Source organism: Manis pentadactyla, chromosome 6 (genome assembly GCF_030020395.1).
Source record: "Manis pentadactyla isolate mManPen7 chromosome 6, mManPen7.hap1, whole genome shotgun sequence".
In the NCBI taxonomy this organism is placed as follows: domain Eukaryota; kingdom Metazoa; phylum Chordata; class Mammalia; order Pholidota; family Manidae; genus Manis; species Manis pentadactyla.
Genome location: NC_080024.1, coordinates 31977330 through 31996888, shown reverse-complemented (window position 1 = coordinate 31996888; position 19559 = coordinate 31977330). Strand labels below are relative to the sequence as shown.

The 19559-nt window shown below is 40.8% G+C and overlaps 1 non-coding gene across 1 annotated transcript; it reads left to right on the top strand.

Annotated features, from left to right (window-relative positions):
- Positions 1–16453: 16453 nt before the first annotated feature.
- Positions 16454–16556, top strand: LOC118933633 (U6 spliceosomal RNA). The gene has a single exon (XR_005033200.2). It is a non-coding gene; the product is annotated as a U6 spliceosomal RNA (small nuclear RNA).
- The last annotated feature ends 3003 nt before the right edge of the window (positions 16557–19559 follow it).

Sequence of the window (19559 nt, the reverse complement as noted above, 5' to 3'; positions counted from 1 at the left end):
AATAGAGTGGCTGAACCAACACTTTGAGCCATAGCAGAGGGTAGCCTTTTTCTAAACAGATTTTTCTCTAAGAATTGTTTGGAAATAGGTCTTTCGATTTAATTTTCTGTTTTTATAAAATGTCACCTCATGAAATTCTAAAATCTCATTTCATCTTATATATAATTTCTACTGTGAAGTAAAAAAAGATCTCTGCCTGCCTTCAAACCAAATTTGCTTAAAGCAATGCTTCAAAACTAACGTTCTCCATAAATTAAGAACTATCTCAAAATTCCTCATATTATTAGTATTCTCTGACAGAATAAGAGAGGATATCAGCCAGGATAGATCATGTTTTATCAATATACTTACACATAAATACTAAAATTTCAGTAGCTTAATTGCATAAATGTATATTTCTAGCTCACAAATAGCCCAATGTGTGTGTGAGGCAGTTTTCCTTTGTCTTGTCAACACACCATCAGGACATGAGGCCTCCCTAGTCACCGTGGAAGAAGAGAATGCTGGAACGTCATGTGGATTGCTTCTATTTACATCCAAGGTCCAGAACCCAGTCACATGACCCAACCTATTGAGGAAGCTAGGAAGGAAGTCCATAGGGGCTTATTCGTGGTATTGTGAGGACCAGCAGTTCTAATCTAGCATGCTTTATGCCTCCAAATACTCCTGTGCTCCTTCCTCATACACACAGAAAACAGTCACCTTCCCCCACCCATCACTATTCCCGAGTCAACCCCAAATTCATAGCATTCAGCTTAAAGTCCAGGTTCTCTGGGTGATACCCAATAGGCTCTATCAAGTCTGAATGTAGCTGCTCCTGGTCGGGACACCAGTGAACTTTAACAAATTAATTATCTGTCTCATCCAATGCACAATGGTGGAATGAACATAAAATAATCACAATAATGCCCCTATTCAGAAAAGAGGAGAGAGACACAAAGCAGTGACTGGAATTTGAAATTCCCCCAGTTGCATTTGGAGCCCCCTACCCTTGGAAAGGAAATTTCATTGATTAGCCCTGATTCTGTCCTCTGGGATGGACTTTTCTTGCTTATCATCTTTTCTGACCTTCCCTGAAATGGGTGTGAAGAATCATCTCCTCCTCCAGGCTGTAGATTTCAAACCTTCTCCTCATGGACAGTTGGGGACAAAAGATTGTTGTATAGTCAAACCATCAAGAGCTCATGGATTTGGGAGGTGAATACCATTCAGTAGATATTTTATCTGATCAGCTTCTAATCAGCTCCATATGGTGATAAATACATACGAAGTACCTTTTAGACATAATTCTCAAGTCTATTCTATTTGTTCTTACCTCTATTTCTGTCCCTTTCAACTTAATGGTGGCTATCTTTCAAGTTTGGAGAAAAGGTCATTTAATCTGATCTGTGCTCACAGTCACTTTATCTACATTTTATCAGGTGTTTGCTGCTTAATGTGTTTTTTAAACTCCACTTCTTACCTTCGGAATCTAGAAACCATTGGCTTTTCCAACCCTACAATTACTGGACTTAATTTCCGTTTATACTGGTCTGCTCTCTTCTGAGCTCATCTCTTCTTTATATCTTTCCAAATCCATCCAGTAGTATTTGTATTAATATCAACACACAATATTAACGTACTGCTTTCTAACCTTTTCCCCTAGGGACGCCAGCTCAGTAAGCACATGGTCTGTCCCTCAAATTATTGTAGGTGGCAAATTTTCCAAATATTTTGCCTCTGCATAACATGAATCAAGATTTTTCCAGCTTCCAATATTAGTTTCTTTACCATTTAGTGGAAACTCATGAATCCAGTGCCACATATTGGTACTTTAAGTTCCAGAGCTATAATAAAAATAAAAAAAACAAAGACCTCTAGTTACCAGAATAGGTAAACTCCCAACTTACAGTGACTTAACAAAATAAATATTATGTCCAGCTCATACAATGTGCAGTGTATGACAGGTGGCCCTCCCCCATCTTATAGCTGCAGCAACTTGGATACCTGGCCTCCAAGGTCAGTGCATTTGGGGAGCAGAAGGTCTGGACGACCACAATGGGAAACTTTAAGGAATAGTCTAGAAGTGGCTTACATTATTTCAACTCATCCTTTATTGGCCAGAACCTCCACTGAGAAGCCCCAACCTACCTGCAGTTAGGAAACATTATGGAGCATATGGATTTGGTAATGAAGCACTCTATCTGTCACATATATTCCCAAATTACAAAATACAAAAATACCCACAAAAGACACCTAAAGTTTGGGCAAGTTACTTTACCATTAATTCTTTGTTATCATTATAAAATGAGCTTAATTTTATTTCATCTCAATTTTATCAATAGGGTGATTATGAGAATTTATTGCCATAGTGTATAAAGTTCTAGCATCATGTCTAATGTAGCATAGTCTCTTTTAAAGAGATTTATAAAAATTCAGTAGAGTATTTCTAATGTGTTCTAAGTTGTACATATAGGGACATAACACTTCTATTCAGGGCCTAGCAGTCTTTATAAAATAATCACAGGAAGCAGTTTTGACCATTGGCAACCATGCAAGTTCCCTTTCAAAGTCTGTTGTTTGCACTTTACCATAAAGAGTTTAATTTTTGGTTAGGGTTTTGGCATTCCTTAGGGGTGTTGCTTTCAAAAGCCCTAATTCAAAAGTAGGTTAGGTAACTACAGAGGATATGACAGAAAGAACAGCCCCAGGACTAGAGGGGATGATATTATCTCCAGATTGGGTTCCCCCCTGAAGACGTATTGGGACAAGGATTTCAGTGCAAGCACTTTGGGAAGGAAGGTAAAGGAGTAGGGAACTGAGACAGGAAGGAAGTAAATGCAATAAGGGTATGTTAATGACCAAGTTACCACAATGGGGAACTGGGAGTTGCCTGGGACCTTCCAGGACATTCCGTAGAATATACTTTATAACTGTCCCCTCAAGGTTTGAAGAACCTGGGTATTTCTCCATCAGCTCCTGTCTTCAGGGGTTGAGGTTCATTTCTGGGATGTAACAATCTAGCAGTTCCAGTCCAACGTGCACAAATGAGCGTGCTCCTCCAGACAGAGGACTCCCACAGACGAGCCAAGACACTTGTAGCGTGTCTGAGAACTATGTGCAGGTGACCTTTGGGGTGGGCTGGAGATATGGGCACAGAGCCTATGTTTAAAATAATTCTCCTTGGAATTTTTGAATCACTGGGCCATGTAGCCACAATTCCTTACTAATATCTTTTTTTTTTTTTTATTGTAAACCCTTGACTGTATCTTAAGATCCACAAATAACTATTTCTGACAAGGAATGAAAAGATTATCCATTAGAAAATTTGCTAATTTCCGAGTTGGTGTTGTTTCATCTCTCTGGGCTAGATTGTGTCACTCCTTCCTGTTCTATAAGTTTTGTAAGTGCCAAATTTCCTTCACTAGCAGGAGGCTTGTTGAAGGAGTCAGGCCTGCCCAGCTGGTAGGGATCTTGAGGAGCAGAGGAACTTTTCGCTAAAGCTGAAGAGGTGGCTGTACTCAAGGTAGAAAGCAAACTGAAAGCAGAGTTGTAGGTCCAAGCCCAATAAACAGAAAAAGAGGAGGGGGGACTAGTGATTCACAAAAGCCAGAAGGGCAGAAGCGAGGATGAGGCTGAGTCCAGAATCTAAACTTCAGAGCAACCGGAAGGTGAGCATGGATAGGCGGAGGATAAGTGGGAAGATACAATTGCATGGAAATGCTTGTTGCCTCCAGGTTCATTTTAGGAGTTAGTCGGCTCCTTGAGCATGGGTGAGCCCTGGCGTTAAAAATCTGGGATGAGGCATACAGTAGGACCCTCTAGACTTTCACACATTTCCTAGGCTTTGCCTCTTTCATCCCCCAATTTACACTCCAGTTTATCATTAACATATTTTAAACTCAATTTTGTTCTCTTATTTTTCAGCTTAAAATGTATCACTGAGAGTTCCCTTTTTGTTCTGGATTAAAAAGTTAAGCTCTTCATAACTCAAACAACATTTTGGCAGGAAGTTAGCAGGAACATATGGGCCTCAGCATTTTGATGCCCAGACTGGCTTCTGCCAAAACATTTCTTTGCTGTCATATAGAGAGCAGCAATGTTTGGGACTGTTGGGGAATCATCCCACACAGCTCGGGTTAGAGAATACTGCTGCCTAACAGCCTTTGTGTGTAGCTGAGGGACGTACCTCCTCTGAGTCTGAGAATTTTCAGAGGCAGGAGGGAGGCGGACCCAGCCAGCATCCACTTCTCAAAGCTGCAGGAGCTCCAGGCAGTCCATTTACTTCAGGCAGCTCATAGACAGTGACAGGATGATTGGGATAGGAATGTGGGGGGTACTGGTCAGAATCCAAACCAGAAAAGAGAAACCACTCTTCTTTTAAAAAGAGGGAATTTAATAGAAGTGATTGGTTGCACAGGTAATGGGAGAACTAAAAGTCCAGCAGGAGAGAGTAAGGCAACCCAGAGATGTGCCAAAATAGGAAGCCATTAGCACCTTAGGGTGTAAGGACAATGGGAAGGCAGAGTTACGGGAGCTCAGGGGAAACGGAAAACCCACTAGACTTGTCCAGTGCGGTCTGGAGCCAAAGAAGAGACTCAGCACTTCTTGAGGCCACCAAGGAGCAAGGAAGTATGCTGGCTTCCCTCCTCTCACCCTCCAGTGTTCTTCCAGTGCCTCGCCCTAAACGAAGAAGTTAGCAGACATGGGAGCCTGGGATACCAGCCTCGGAGGCCAGGCCACCTGCAGTTCAGATGGATCAGAGAGCAAATAGGCCAGGACTGATTGGGAATATTGGTACAAGAAGGAAAATCACACCACCATCATCTGACATTGCTTGAACTCTGTTGTGCACTTTGCACCAACTGTTTCAAGCAGCCCTTACTCTATGCTGATATACTATTATATCCCCAGTGAGTATGTAAGAAAACTCAGGCACAGAGAAGTTAAAAGATTTGTCCTAGTGAGCAGTGGAAGCGGTGTTCAGACACAGGCTGTCCAACTGCAGAGCCCGTTCCCCACCTGCTCCCTCCTCGTCCCTCCCTGCTGCCTCCACTCCCTAGAGATCTGGAGCACCTCCCAGGTCATTCTAAGAGGGGTCGGAGGCTCACAGTAGGACATAAAGTCTGTGAGCCCTTTCTGACAGTCCCCTATGAGCAACTCTCCCAAAGTAACTTTTGGAAAAATCTAGGATGGGATAATGCTTCTTGGATCCTATTTCTCCTTGCTTCTTGTTTTCTATGCTGCTTATTTATTCTTGCCCCCACCCTATAAGAGGTACATGAGGGGTTCATTATTTCCATTTGCTAACATAAAACCACACTTTTTTCCCTTTTAATGTATGCCAACAATTTCTTCTGGGTATGTACCAGCTATCCTGAATCCTTGGCAAAATGATCTTGATGTTGTTTTATTTCTAAGTGTCTGGGACCCCAGGGTTTATCATTATTAAGTTTGTCAATGGACCCAAAGAGTTAATTATTGTTTCAGTGAGTAAAGGGAGGCCAGTAGGTGACAGAAGGAGATGGAGTCCTGTCTACAAAGAGACCCAATCTACCAGCTGATGCTTAGATTTTCAAAGACAGGAGGTCTGATGTCAGGAAGTGGTATGATGGAGTATCACATAGGAACCTATTCACATAGCAAGACTATTTATATGACAAAACCAGGCCACTGAGGGTGGGAGAGAAGCTGGAGCATCACATTGAAGCATAAAAATCCCCAAACAAAAACCAGAATAGGCGGTGACAGTCCTCAGAGCACAGAGCTCGGCTGTGGAGGAGGGATTTCACCCACTCACCCAGTAAGTAGGTGCCAACCAAACTATTTGAGGCTGAAGATGGTAAACCTCTGTGCCTGCCCCTTAGGTGTCTACAATGTACAGGGAAGCACAGAAGTAGACATTAAGAAACAGCACTATAAAAACAGAAGGGATGATGAGGATATAAAGGAGAAGCATACTAATTCCCAGAAAGGTGCAATAGCACATGAGAAATTCCTTCGGTGAGGGAGAATGCGGCTCACTTAGGGAAATGCAAATGGAAATCATGAGAAGAGACAGTAAAGCTGAGGGAAGGGTTGCCTACTAAATGCATTTCGAAATGATGCTAAAATGTATGTTTTCTTTTTCCCAAAGTCAGTGGGATGCTCTGGGAGGGTTTTAAGTAGGGAAGGGACACAAACAAATGTGGCTTCAGAAAAATCATCCTGACAGTATGACAGATGATGGATTGCAGAGGAATCAGGCCACAGGCAAGAGAGAAGTTAAGGGATTGTTTCAAAAAAGGGGCAAGAAGTGAGAAAGATCTGGAATGAGATATTCACAGTGAGAATGGATAGAAGGGGCAGTTGTAAGAGATTATTTAAGAGTGTGGAAGTAATAATAATCAATGACTACTTGAATGCAGAAATGGGAAAGAGTTGGGATTACATACACCTTCAGGCTGGAGAACTTTTCAGGTAGTTCTCTTCTCTAAACTAGACAACACAAAAATGGGGTCTTTTTTGGACAGGCTGGGTTTGAGCTGCTGTGGGATGGATTCAGGTGGAGATCCTGCTAGGAAATTAGGAGAAATATCTGAATTGGTAGTGAATATTTTGGGGAATCATAGTATTGGCCGGGGCCACTGGAATGGAGAAATGCCATCACCCAGGTAAGACAGTGGGGAGAAGACTGTTTTGATCAGAACTCCAGGGAATGCCAGCCTCTAAGGGGACGGGAGGGAGAAGTGAGAAGAGCAGAAGTTCAGCGTCAGAGGAGTCAAAGGGAGGATGTTCAAGGTTTCAGTTAACATCGCCAAAATACTGCCAATGATATAAGGGCTAAAGTGTTTCCATTGGTTCTGGCAAATAGGAGGACACTGGTGATTTTTGCTTTTCTTCTGGATTAGTGAGAATTAAGCTATGATTCCATTCAGATGAAGTAAAAAGCAGGACAAGTCAATCTATGGTGTTAGAAGTCAGAGTTATTGTTACCTTTGAGGGGGTATTGACAGGAAAGGGCATGAGAAAACTTTCTGCAACAGTAAGAATATTCTTGATTTGGGCCATATCTTGATCTGGTATCTGAGATATTTTCCTCTCTCTCTTTGTCTCTTTCTCTCTGTCTCTCTCTGACACTCTCTCCTTATAGATACATTATATATTATCTATCTACCCATCTATATACATATATATAATCAAGTAGTACACTTAAGATTTATACTTTTTACTATATGAAAAAATAAAACAAAGAAATAATTCTAAAAATATCCCTTTCTTTATGGTAGGAGGATACACTACAGACAACTAGACCTGTAAAGACATCACCAATGTGTGAGGTCCCCAGATATTCATAAGATTTCTCTCTCGCTCCATTGTGCACATTTCAGGGCATTCAGAGTACCTGCCACTTCCTGCTCAACAGGTCTGACTAAAAACGACATCATTACTGTGTTGGATCAACATCATGTCCTTTGGAATATCAAGATTATCAAGACTCAAAGAGCATCATAACCCTGGGGCATAACTGTGAATGAGTGCGCACTGCTTTCTTCCCAGGTGAATCTGAACTGCTTTTGATCCTCCTTGGTGATGAGGATTGAAAAGAATGCACTCACCAGATGAACAGCTGCTTACCAAGTGCCAGGAGCTATTTTGATTTGTTTTTACCAAAGATATCACATTGTGCACAGCAGCTGTAACTGGAGCTGCCACTTGTTTAAGTTTATGATAATTCCTTATCCTCTGCTGTGGTCCAGCTGATGTTTCAGGGACTGTTTGAGAACAGCACTTACCACCTCAGCAGTACTGAAGTCTCTGAGAGTGGTACTCATCTCTGCCTTTCATCCAGGATGTTATTACTTTAATTCTAATGCCTCACAGGGATGGAGAGCAGTGGCACAGACATGAGAGTTTCTTATACTAGGTTTCTATTGCTGCCATAACAAGTTAGAACATATTTAGTGCCTAAAATAGCAAAAGTTTGTTATTTTACAGTTCTGAAGGTCCAAATTCCCCAAAATTGGTCTCATAGGGATAAAGTCAAGCTCTTGGGAGAGCTACATTCATTCTGGAGGCTCAGGGAGACACTCTTTCCTTGACTTCTCTAGCCTCTAGAGGCTGCCTGCATTCCTTGGCTAGTGACCTCATCTTCCACATTGAAAGCCAGCATCATAGCATCTTCAAATCTCTCTGTGACACTGACTTCCTCTTCTGCCTCCCTCTTCCTTTCACAAGGACTCTTGTGATTACATTGTACCTCTCAGGTTCTCCAGAATAATCTCTCCAGCTCATGAGCTACCTTAGTTCTATCTGCAACCTTTGCTCCATAACCTAACATAGTATTAGGTTCCAGGGAATAATATATGTACATCTTTGAAGTACCATTACTCTGCCTACCCCTCTTCCACTAACTTCTGCCATCATAACATTCCATGATCAAGTAATGAACATGAGAGTTCTGCCAGCTTCTAGGTAAATCTATCCTAATGATGCATTTAAGGAAAATCATCATAGGGTGTTCCACAGCTTCACTGTATTCACTGTAAGATGGACCAGGGGCAGGACTGCATGTATCACACAGTTTCTATAGCCCCTACAGGCATTTTGATTCCTGTGGTTTAACAGTATCAATTACAAGCTGGTACCCAATAGCCCTTGAAAGATCTGTTTTCCCCAAACATACCGTTATCTGGTAGATGACCTAAGGTTCTTTGGGAATGGACTGGGTAAATATATACTACATATACTTCCTGTGACATCACAGCACCTTTCCTCCAACATAAATAGCATCCCTTCTCTTAGTGGACTCTGGGTCTGAGAACAGTGCGAGGGACTGTGGTTTTCTAAAACAGTGCTTGACTGTTTCTAAATCAGCTTCCTGCTCCCCCACCATTTATTTTTTTGGTTATAAAAGTCAAGCAACCCCATCATCAGCTACTTAGCTGTTTTACTCCAAGGAATACCATGGTCTGTTAGACATCTTCCCAGGTTCCTGTGGGGCTCCTTAAATCATTCCATCATTCCAGCACCCATTACAGAAATTTTGTTCACCTTGCTTCTGATGGTTAAATGGTGTCCGCTGGTCTCTAGTAGGCCAGAAGCTTATCATTCCGTTGATACTAAGTGCCAGGGTCTGTGACAGCCTTCCCTATGGAACCTTATATTCATCCTCTTTGAGCAGCCTCAAGTTACCTTCCCAGATATGTTGCCCTAAAACTTGTTGGTATACATAAGCCCTTTGGTGAATAATTGATGAATAGCAATTTGGCGAATAGCATGGACAATGCTCCCTCTTGCACCATGCTGACTTGATCCTAGTTTTTGTTAGAGACCACTGGCTGGCAAACTAGTGCCTGTGGGTTGGAAACCTAAAACTGTTGTAAAATTAAGGAACATAGCCATATCCATTTTTTTATGTATTGTCTGTGGCTGCTTTCAGGCTACAGTGACAGAGGTGACTAGTAGAACCAGGGATCATATGGCCTGAAGTGCCTAAAATATTTACTATCTGGTCCTTTAAAAAAAAGTTTGCTAGTCTCTGGTCTAGATTGGCCCCGTCCAATAGTCCTTTCTGTGATGATGAAAACGTATCGTCTGCACTGTCTATCATGGTAGCCACTAGCCACTTGAGGTTGTAAGTACTTGAAATATGGCTAGTATGACTGAGAAACAGAATTCTTGATTTTATTTCATTATCATAAGTTTATAGTTGTATGTGGTTGCTGGCTATTGGGTTGGGCAACACAAGCATAGAAGAAATGAAGGGAGCTGAGAAGGGGTAGAGATTTTAAGGGCAAAACATCTTGAAGTATTCCGAGTAAGGGCTTTGCCTAGTCATCAGAAAATGGAAGGTTGGTTCCTCTAGCCAAGGGGCGAGGATCCCCTTGCTGGTCCAGGGATCAGAGGGATCTGGGGGTTGACAGTATATAGCACAGCCATTCAGGTGTCCTCATCCTAGGTTTCAGGATTGTGACTTCAACGTAGGAGACCCTGGAGCTGTGAATTCAGCCTCTCTGAAGTTCTAGCACTCTTATATGTAAATATTGAGTCTGATTATAAGCATAACCTTCTGAATACATGAGATGAGGGTCCCTTTAAACACTGCTGCTGAGGCATTCTGGTTTTCATACCATGCCCTGAGTTGGTAGATTTTTGACCTGAGTCTTTTTATTTTCTTTCTTCCAATGGATGTTAACAACGGCAAACAAATTCCCCAATCCTAATAATTGTCAGTGCCCTATATCTTTCATGTATTACAGCTATTGTATAAGCCAGTATGTCTCCTGTCTCACGTTCTCCCTTTCAACCCACCATAGGTGAAATCTAAGAAACAGTGGTGCTATCCCTTGCCAGAGGTAATCATCACTCCACTTCCTGGTAATGGGGGCTCTCCCACCCATCCCATCAGGATCCCATTCTGAGTGTCTGCTTCCTGAAACTACTCTTGGTATCAACTTTCTTAGGCTGCATTGCCCCCAGAAGCAGATCCCAAGGCAAGGATTTGAATGCATGTAGTTAATGGCAAAAGCCAAGGAGGAGGGGTCACAGAGTGGAAAAGTAAGACAGGAAAGAGTTGAAACCCATTATAAGGTATGTTAATAAGCAGGTTACCATGGAGGGCAACTGGGATTCAATCCTGCAGGGACTCCCGGGAAGCACACCCTGGACTTGTCCTCCTGTGCCATTGACTGAAGGATAATCCCAGTGTGTTCACTGTCTGGCACTTCCCGCCTGCCCTGTGCGTAAGGTGAGATCAGACTCTCAGGTGCAGAGCTGCAGGTGTGGGCCATCTTCATACTCAGGAGCGGTGAGTGGTGAGGTGATAAGAGCAGGGCGTGAACAGCATCTGCTACAACACAAAGGAAGTCCTTTTCTTTTCTTATCCCCTCCAGCACTATCATTAATTAGCCTTGGGTTGCGTATACGTTCTTATAATCCTGGTTACCCATTATTAAGATAAGTAAAACACTAAATAATGAACTCCAAGCAACAGCTTTTTTCCTAAGATGCAAGTTCCAAATCTTGATCTCATTACAACCTTAAAGTTGCCCTAATGAACTGAGCCATCTATAGATAGCCAGTGTTTGTTACGAAATCTCACGTATGTACACACCTCATAGGTTTGTTGTGTGGATTTTAAAACCAATGAACATTAAACCCACATCGGAGTGTCTGGAACATGGGGAAGGTGCTAAGTGTAGACACATTTTCCCACGTCTCCTCCCCTTCCCAAACCTAAGGAGGAAAAACTCCTTTTAGTTCCTTCCAAATGTAAATAAATTACCTGAGAAGGGTACTAAGTTAACTCATTAGCACCTTCTAACACAGGAGCAGAGTTTATCAGATTACCTACAGAAAACAAGGCCCTGAGGCAACGGAATGTCAGTTGCATGAATGTTGACATGGACAAACTCATATGGGAAGTCATTAAATAAAATTCCATCTTACATCCATTTGTGGATGTGCACTTTCTGGGTTGCTTTTATTATCAGTCTCATTTGATCTTCACAGGCTTCTGTTTAACAGAGGGGGCTCAATGGCTTAAAACATGGACCAGCTTCAAACAGCTAATAGATGGCAGAGCTGGAGGTGGAGCTCAGATCTTCTGACTCCAAGTCCAAACGAGGCCTAGATGTCTGGATGCCAGAAATGAGAACCCCGAAGAAGGGAAAAGTAGAGTGAGGACTTCTTAAAGAAGAGACAGATGGCGGGGGATTTGCACCCTTCACCAGGGGGTTCCCTCGAGGCCCCCCCAGGTGTACCTGGGATTTCAGTTTACTTGTCCCTATCTTAGTTACATTGAGCCCCATATGGGACAATCTTCTTGGTGACCTGGAATGGCGATATGTTCTAACACCTTCCCCAGAATATTCACGATTATGTTGTTTTACATATATCTAAAAGACAAAGAAGATCTCCCTTCAAAATTTCTAAGAACAATCTTCAGATTATACCTACATAGAACAAGTTATGATCCTGGAAACACCTACCCTCATTTTTCCTATTTTTGACTACATACATGACATTTGATTTTTTTTTTCCTTGGAAAACAATTGATAACTATCCCTGTTTTAGTCTTTTGAAATTCAGGGAAGTAAGTTTTAAAAAATAATATAAAAATATGTTAAAAAGCCTATGTCTACATCTTTTTCTGGGGAAAACACTACAAAACGGAAAAATTCTTATACATTGTGCCAACTTTATAAATCACACATATGTATAGCTTTAAAAATACAAACATTAGAGAAGTATAAATAAGACAGTGACATTCCCCCCATAATCCCATTCTTCATCATGAGCCACAGTTAGTAGCTGTGCAGCTCTACTTGCAGACTTTTTATTTTACAGAGTTTACAAAGCACTTTCACATACTTCATCTCATTGAAATCTCACAACAGCAGTATTCAATTATAAATGTGAGATTGGGGAAATTGTTTTCCAGTGAACTTTAATAACCTTCTCACAAAAGGGAGCTACCATGACTGACTACCTTCTATTCACATTTTTGCAAACCCAGGCCAGGATTGATTCCCTGTGACCTTTCGTGCTCAGTTCATATAGCAAAGAGCAGACTGGGCTGTGGAGAACAGAATCAATCCAAAATCTGCTAAGCATTTTGGTTCCATCAGCTACAGCCTCAGCTAAACACAAAGCATTTGCATAGGTAACAGATAAAGATGGAGCAGTCTTCCAAAACCTTATAAAGGATTCTTCAAGATCACTAACCAAGAAAAATGTGGGACTAGCCAGTGTACACTGTGGTATAAAATTGAGTTCAAATTAGAGCGAATCGTGGTATCTCCTCTCATAAAGTGGGGAGAGATAGTCTTAAGAACAATTACCAATTACCACTGGAGATAAAGTAGCAGCTCTCAAATTAATGGAATAAAACAAGTCCCCCCAGGCTAATAGCATAGTCTTGGGGTTAGTGCTTAATTAGTGGGCTCTTTGTTCTAATAGATCTTTTAGATAAGATCTTGAAATCAAGTCTGGATTAGGGGAGGATGTTGGAGAGAGCATGGAGTTTTGGGTGAATCTGGTTACCATATTTTTAAACTAGGTTAGTGGAAAGATAAGGACCTTGATTTCTGAGAGCCAAATCAACATTATCTCATGAATTATTTTGTATGTAAAGGAGCTGTTTATCTTGGCCTGGGAAGTTACTTCAGTGAACCCATTATGAGGACCAAGTACTAACCACAATTGAATTTCCTTCCAAGAACAAACTGAAGGATAATTAATATTTTTCAGTCTTCATCCATTTTCCGTATCATGACCAAAGATGTTTGCTAGCTCAACTGGTCATCATCATTATAGCAGCTTTAACACTTGATGCTTATATGCGTCTCTTAAACTCTCTGGTTTCTACCTGAAGCAGGAGGAGGTGGTGACTGAAGTGAATTTCCAGGGAAACGAAAGGCAAGGACAAGTCTCTGAGCTCCCCAGCCCCTGCGCACATGCGGAGTGACTTGAAGGACCGTGACCTAGCTTAGGATGTTGTCACGGCCCTGATGGTGACTCGTGTCCTCACAAAACAAACAGCGTCTCTCTAACCCTTCACAGCTGATGCCCGGCCTCCGCCTCAGCCGGGCCTGCAGTTGGCTTGTGGGCTGGGATGATGAGAGGGGCAGCTAGTCTGAGACAGAAAAGGACATTCAGAGAATTTTAAGTGGTTTGGATCAGCCGTTGTCATGTACAATTGATGTTCATTTATATTTCACTAGCCAAAATCTAATTTTGCCCAAAATTGGGAAAGAAATATTTCAAATACTAATCAGGCCCCATCCTACTTTAATGTAAAAAATGAGCTGTCCTACCTTTTTTCAATCGTCTCAGAAGGGAGATTTAATATTTCCTGACAGTGCTTTAAATATTTTGCTGTTCAGACTTCGATGAATCCACAATAATTATATCAGTTAAACCAGCTTAGTTTTTCCAAAGCTATATCAAGCTTAGGGTACTTCTGAACTTCTTATCATGGCATCCATCCTTTGATATTAGATTTAGTATAGAAAGGGCCAATACTCAGATGGCCTTTTATTCTAATTTGCCTATTAGTTTAGCTAATTTAACTAATTTACCTATTAGTTGCATTTGCTTTTTGCTTTTTGTTTGAATCTATAGACTCAGTGTTCTACAATTTCCTGGCCTCCTCCTTCCCAGGAAGTTTAATTGCACAGAATCTAGGAGCCATATGTTATTCCCAGCGGAAAGTTTCAAGAAAGGCCCAGTGGTTTTTAATTCCCAGAAGATCAAGCAATGAAGACTTCAATACATTATCATTAAGAACTGACTTAGCATTTAGTGTCTAAATGTTAAGCCTTTTTGAGGAGCTTTTATTCTGTCATTTCTATTAAGGGGGTTAAGAATCATCTCTGTTTCACAGATGGAGAAAGTCTGAGTTATCAATTTACCATTGTTTTGGGGAGGGGGAGAAGTACCAGTATATTTAGGTGGGAATTAATTCTGCCCATCCCTCATCCCTCCCTCAAGAAATCCAGCAATTTCATCAAGGCTTTGGCTTCAATCAGTGTGCTCATTCTCGCTGAACAGCCCTCTCCAGTAAGATGAGATCTCAATCTGCTATACCGGCAATCTCCAGCTCTCACCTCTACAATGACTGAACAAACAAAAGGGCACAGTTGAGAACTATTTTCCTTCAAAGGAGCAGCCAAAGAACACTAGACACAATTACATAAACCCATAAAACAAGAATAGGACTAAGAAGACGCCCTCTGTGTGAATGGGGCAACAAGCCTACCCTTCTGCAGAAGCATGGGAATGGTAGATACAGACTGTGTTTCTTCTGATGACCACCAAATCCCCGGGGCAGAATGTCTTAGCTTCTTTGAAAGTATAAACAATACCAGGACAAACCAATGATCTCATTTGGGAACTCTTTCATTGTTTTCCCACAATTTCCTGTGTAAAAATTAATTGAAGCCATAGAGTGAATGCTTATTAATAAAAAAAAGAGAAATTATCAAAGAGGTGAACATAAGTAGTTATGAAATCAGAGCAGGCCTGCAAACTACAGACAATGCAGGGTTAAAAGAGAGGCAAGATGATAACAAACAAGGTTTGCTTTGAACTTCTCAGTCAATACTTATGTTTTAATTTCCTAATACCCACCCATTTGTTATTTTACATTTGACTGCCTCTTATAAATCCAAACTTCCGTTATTTGATGCTCTTTTTTTAAATCCTGCCTTACCCATTTACGTGATGCTCCAAGATAAATTTCAGCAACTAAATGTGCTATTTTCACTCTAAGTGGGAAAACTTTTAATGATGTTAATAGACTAACTTAGGAAAAGTTACCTCTTAAGTCAACAGGTGTAGATTGCAGGATTAATGCCAAGTTGGGATGCTTTAGTAAGACTTTCGATTTTGGGACTCAAAGAATGCAAGTCTAGTTCTGATTTCACCCTTTATTAATAATTACGTGGACTACTTAGTAGAATGTCTGTAATTTAAACTTACCCCTCTACTCTATAGGAAATATAAAGTCATATGTATGTCAGTTAGCTTAAGCTACCCATCAGGTCATTTGCCCTGACCGAAAATTCACAGGCTAGGTGTCATCTGCTAGTCTGCTAATTAGAAATCCTCCCCTCCAGAGGGGCTTCCCAGCAAGGACTCAGCTATCTTAATCTTCCAAAACACCAGCAGAGTTTCTTAGTTAGCAGAATGAATGTTAAAAATGAGTTTTCATTGGTAAAATTAATGACTTGCCAGTTAGCATTAGGGATGTTAGAAATGGGTTTTAATGGATGCAAATCACGATATTACAGTCATTTAGATTGTGTAAAATATTCTAGAGATTCTCTCCCTGCTTATATAAGCAGAATAAGAATCTACAAAACCCTGTGGCCTGTACCCTTAAGGTATTGTTTTCTACATTGTCCTGTGTCTGGCCTTGACAAAGACTTTTGGTAACTTGCCCAAGAGAAATGGCAAATTCATGATTTAAATCCAGATTAACTTGATTAATAGCAATAATAATGATAGTCAACATTGGTCAAATGCTTGCCATGTATCAGATATTCCTTGAGGTGTTTTATATGCATTGACTCATTTCTTCCTCACAGAAACTCTCTGAAAAATGTGTTTTATTGTCATTTATCAAATGAAGAAACCAAAGCTTAAAAAATTTAAGGAACTTGCTTGGAATCACATAAGTAAAGCTCAAGTTGAATCAGTTCTGTGTGAATCCTTAGTATCCTTGTTGTAGTCACAAGGACATATCTATCACAGAAGATGAGTATCATTCATTGCCTATCCAATAACCATTCTCCCGTCTTTACTCACCAAATCTTCATTTTATTAAGGGCAGCATTAATCTCAGTTAAAATCTCTCCCAAAGACTTCCTAGCCTCTATAGGGTGGCCATACGACACAAGTCTGGCCAATGATGGTAAATAAACACAGTCTTTTGATTAGGACTTCTGGAAAAGCTATTGTTTATCACTGAAAAAAGACAAGCTTATGCTTGCTTTGGCAGCACATAAACGAAAATTGGACTGATACCAAGAAGACTAGTGTGGCCCTTGTGCAAGGATGACGTGCATATTTGTGAAGCCTTCCATACTTTGCAATTTCCAGAGGTCATTTGACACTTCACTGGTTAATGCCAAGGAAACATGAGTCAAAGCACATGCGGCATCTGATCGTGAAACTGTGACTTCCCCTACAAAAGAGAGAGAGATAGAGAGGAGCTCAAGTGGTTCATGCATTTGCCCCTTATCCATTTCTCTTCTTCCAGCCTAGAATGCAGTTGTGATGTCCAGTGGGGCAGCAGCCATCTTATGATCGTGAAGATTATAGTCTCAGAGTAAGGATGGGTCAGTGGAAGGATGAGCAATAGCCTTCTTGCTAAGTTCCTGATGGTATTGTGGAGTTTCCATTACCAGCCTATGCTTGCTTATCTCAGAACTTGTGATGATTTATGAAAAATAAACCCCTATTTAGTAAGCTGCTATAGTTATGCTGTTGTTCTTATTATGTGAAGCTGAAAATAACACCTACTGATAGAGGTGGCCATGCTATTCTCCCTTCCAATCAGGTTTATTCTTAGCTTATTACCAAAGTCACCTGCAACACAAAGCATATCACTGTCATTGTCCCAGCTTCAACTGTATGGGTGACAAAGGTGTGACGTTAATTTGTCTGGGATGAGTGGGCTTATGGCTCTGGTACCTTGCACTAAGGGAGGCCTCAGGGTAGTAAGGTGACATTGTACAAAGAACACAGGATTTGGCAAATTTAACATTTATGCCAATTTTTACTCACCCTCCCTGCTCCTCAGCTTCCTTGCTTTTAAAATGAAGACTATACTGTCTACTTTAAATATTTACTGGGAGGTGTGTGAAATGTCTAGCTCCCGTGGTACATATGTGTATATTTATCTTATTATGAATTCCCCTCTCTCACCTGTACACATGGAATAAGTCATCTCATGCTCTCCTACTTCTCTCTCCATTGAGTCTCTCCGTCTAATTCCAGTTTATGGAAAACATCTGCCTGCCCCCACAGTTTTGCCTTGGTTTTCATTTTATCCATGTTTTGTGTGGTTTAAATAAAGTTGGGAGAAAAGGAATGGAGAAATGCAGAAGATCCATACAGTATGGCCCAAGGCATGGATAAATCTGCTAGGCAGAAGAAAAGCTACAAGAAGGGAGCCAGCAAAGATTCTCTTCCGTTTCCCCGTGTGACGCAGGAGAGCTGAGCTGGTGACCACATCTTCAGGTTCACATGATATCACTGAATATCTCTAGTTTAGTTAGGGCTTTCCTGAGAGCGATCTTCAGAGATGTGTTCTTGGAATGAATAGAATAATCATCTATAGCATGTATTTATAATACACACATACATACATGCCACATACATATTTAGATATAACATTAGTCTGTTACCATGGCAACTGTTACAGCACTAACAAATTAAGCATTGTGACTCCACTGTAATAAGAATAAAGAAATTCAAATGAAATACCAAGCATTTGTTTAAGCACAAATAGCTTTAGTAATTAAATACACAGAGACAACACAGAAAACCACAAATTAATATTTAGAAGCCTTTGCTGGTATGAAAATCAGCTTTGATGTTGTTTTCCCCTCTCCATTGCATTACATTACACATCTTTATAAATTAAGTTTGGCACTGGGTTAACAAGAATAATCTGCTGCTGCACCAGAGCCCTCACACAACGAAAAGCTCAGGTCTCATCCTAAAGAGTTATACCTTCCACAGTCAGCGAGAAAGATTTTATGGCTCTTTTTATTCATCAAAAAGAGGACTTTTTAGAAGGAAAGCTCAAATGTGAAGTTGTTCTTACCTCCCGTTTCATTCAAACAACACACAGAACTACCCCTGGGGTTTTGAATACATTAACATCCTTTCACAACGATCCCTAATGGGACAAGTGTAGTTTTTTCCAAGGAGATATATTCAAAGCTGAAAAATACATAGTGTTTAAATAGATCTCATTATATCAGCTACACCAAATCTCTCCTCTTTATATACAGAGAATTGTACCTCTTTTCACTGTCATGCAACATTAAAATAGGAAGGCATACACAAGGATGACATGGATTTGACAAAAAATTAATGATTTGTACATCACTTTAATGCTTCAAATCTGCAATTCATGTATGCTAATTAGTTCATAATGGGCTGTTGAAGTACAGAACTGTCATCCTGCTACTTTGCGGGTCTCTGGAAGCTCTGATTCAGCACAGCCCTGCCTGGTTGGCTGTTGGATTCTGGGCTATAACACGGCAGATCTATGACAGCATTTCCCTCCCTCCCCGCCCCCAATGCACAATTGTTTCCTGGATGTGGTGCTTTAATCTATCAGAGTTACGATGGCATATCTCAAATAAGTGGTTCCTGGGTGCTGCAATACATACCGGGAGCAATAACATAGCATCACTATATCTAAATGATGGATTTCTGGATTTTAGGCTGTCAGGCTATACCTCAGAGGGCAGCTGTCAGATTCCTAAATGTATGAAGTTGTATTATGCAGCACATTTTGAAAATGTATGTACAACTTTTTTTTATTTACAGATAAAAAGGGCTGTAAAACTTCAAGAGAGGAAACAAAGGGGCTACAAAGACCAGATATCTTTTCTTAGTGTGAAATCATGTATATCTCCCCAAATGCAAGAAAGGCAGCTTCTATTCCCTTTTGCCTTTGGTCTTTGTGCTACTGAAACAGAGACAAAGACTGTCACAAGAGCAGGAGAACATAAAGCTGAATGGCTTCACAAACCAAACAGAAACACCAGAGCTTGCTGGAAGCTGTGAGATTTTAAAACAAGTTGCTCTGTTTTTACTGGAAAGAAAACTGATTTTCCCTGATCTCATGACTGAGTTTTGACCCAATGTGCTTCTCATATCACATCTGCCGATCTGTAAACCCAGCTGCTGCGCATGTCCAGAGAGAAAGCTGCACAAAGTCAATGAGCACCCCATTTGTTTTCAGATTGGAAATACCAGTTAGGTTCCTGATTGTTGAAATTGTATCTTGAAGACCCCAGAAGGAAGAAATGTTTAATTTTTAAAATGTTTTTTTCACTGGAAGATATGAATTA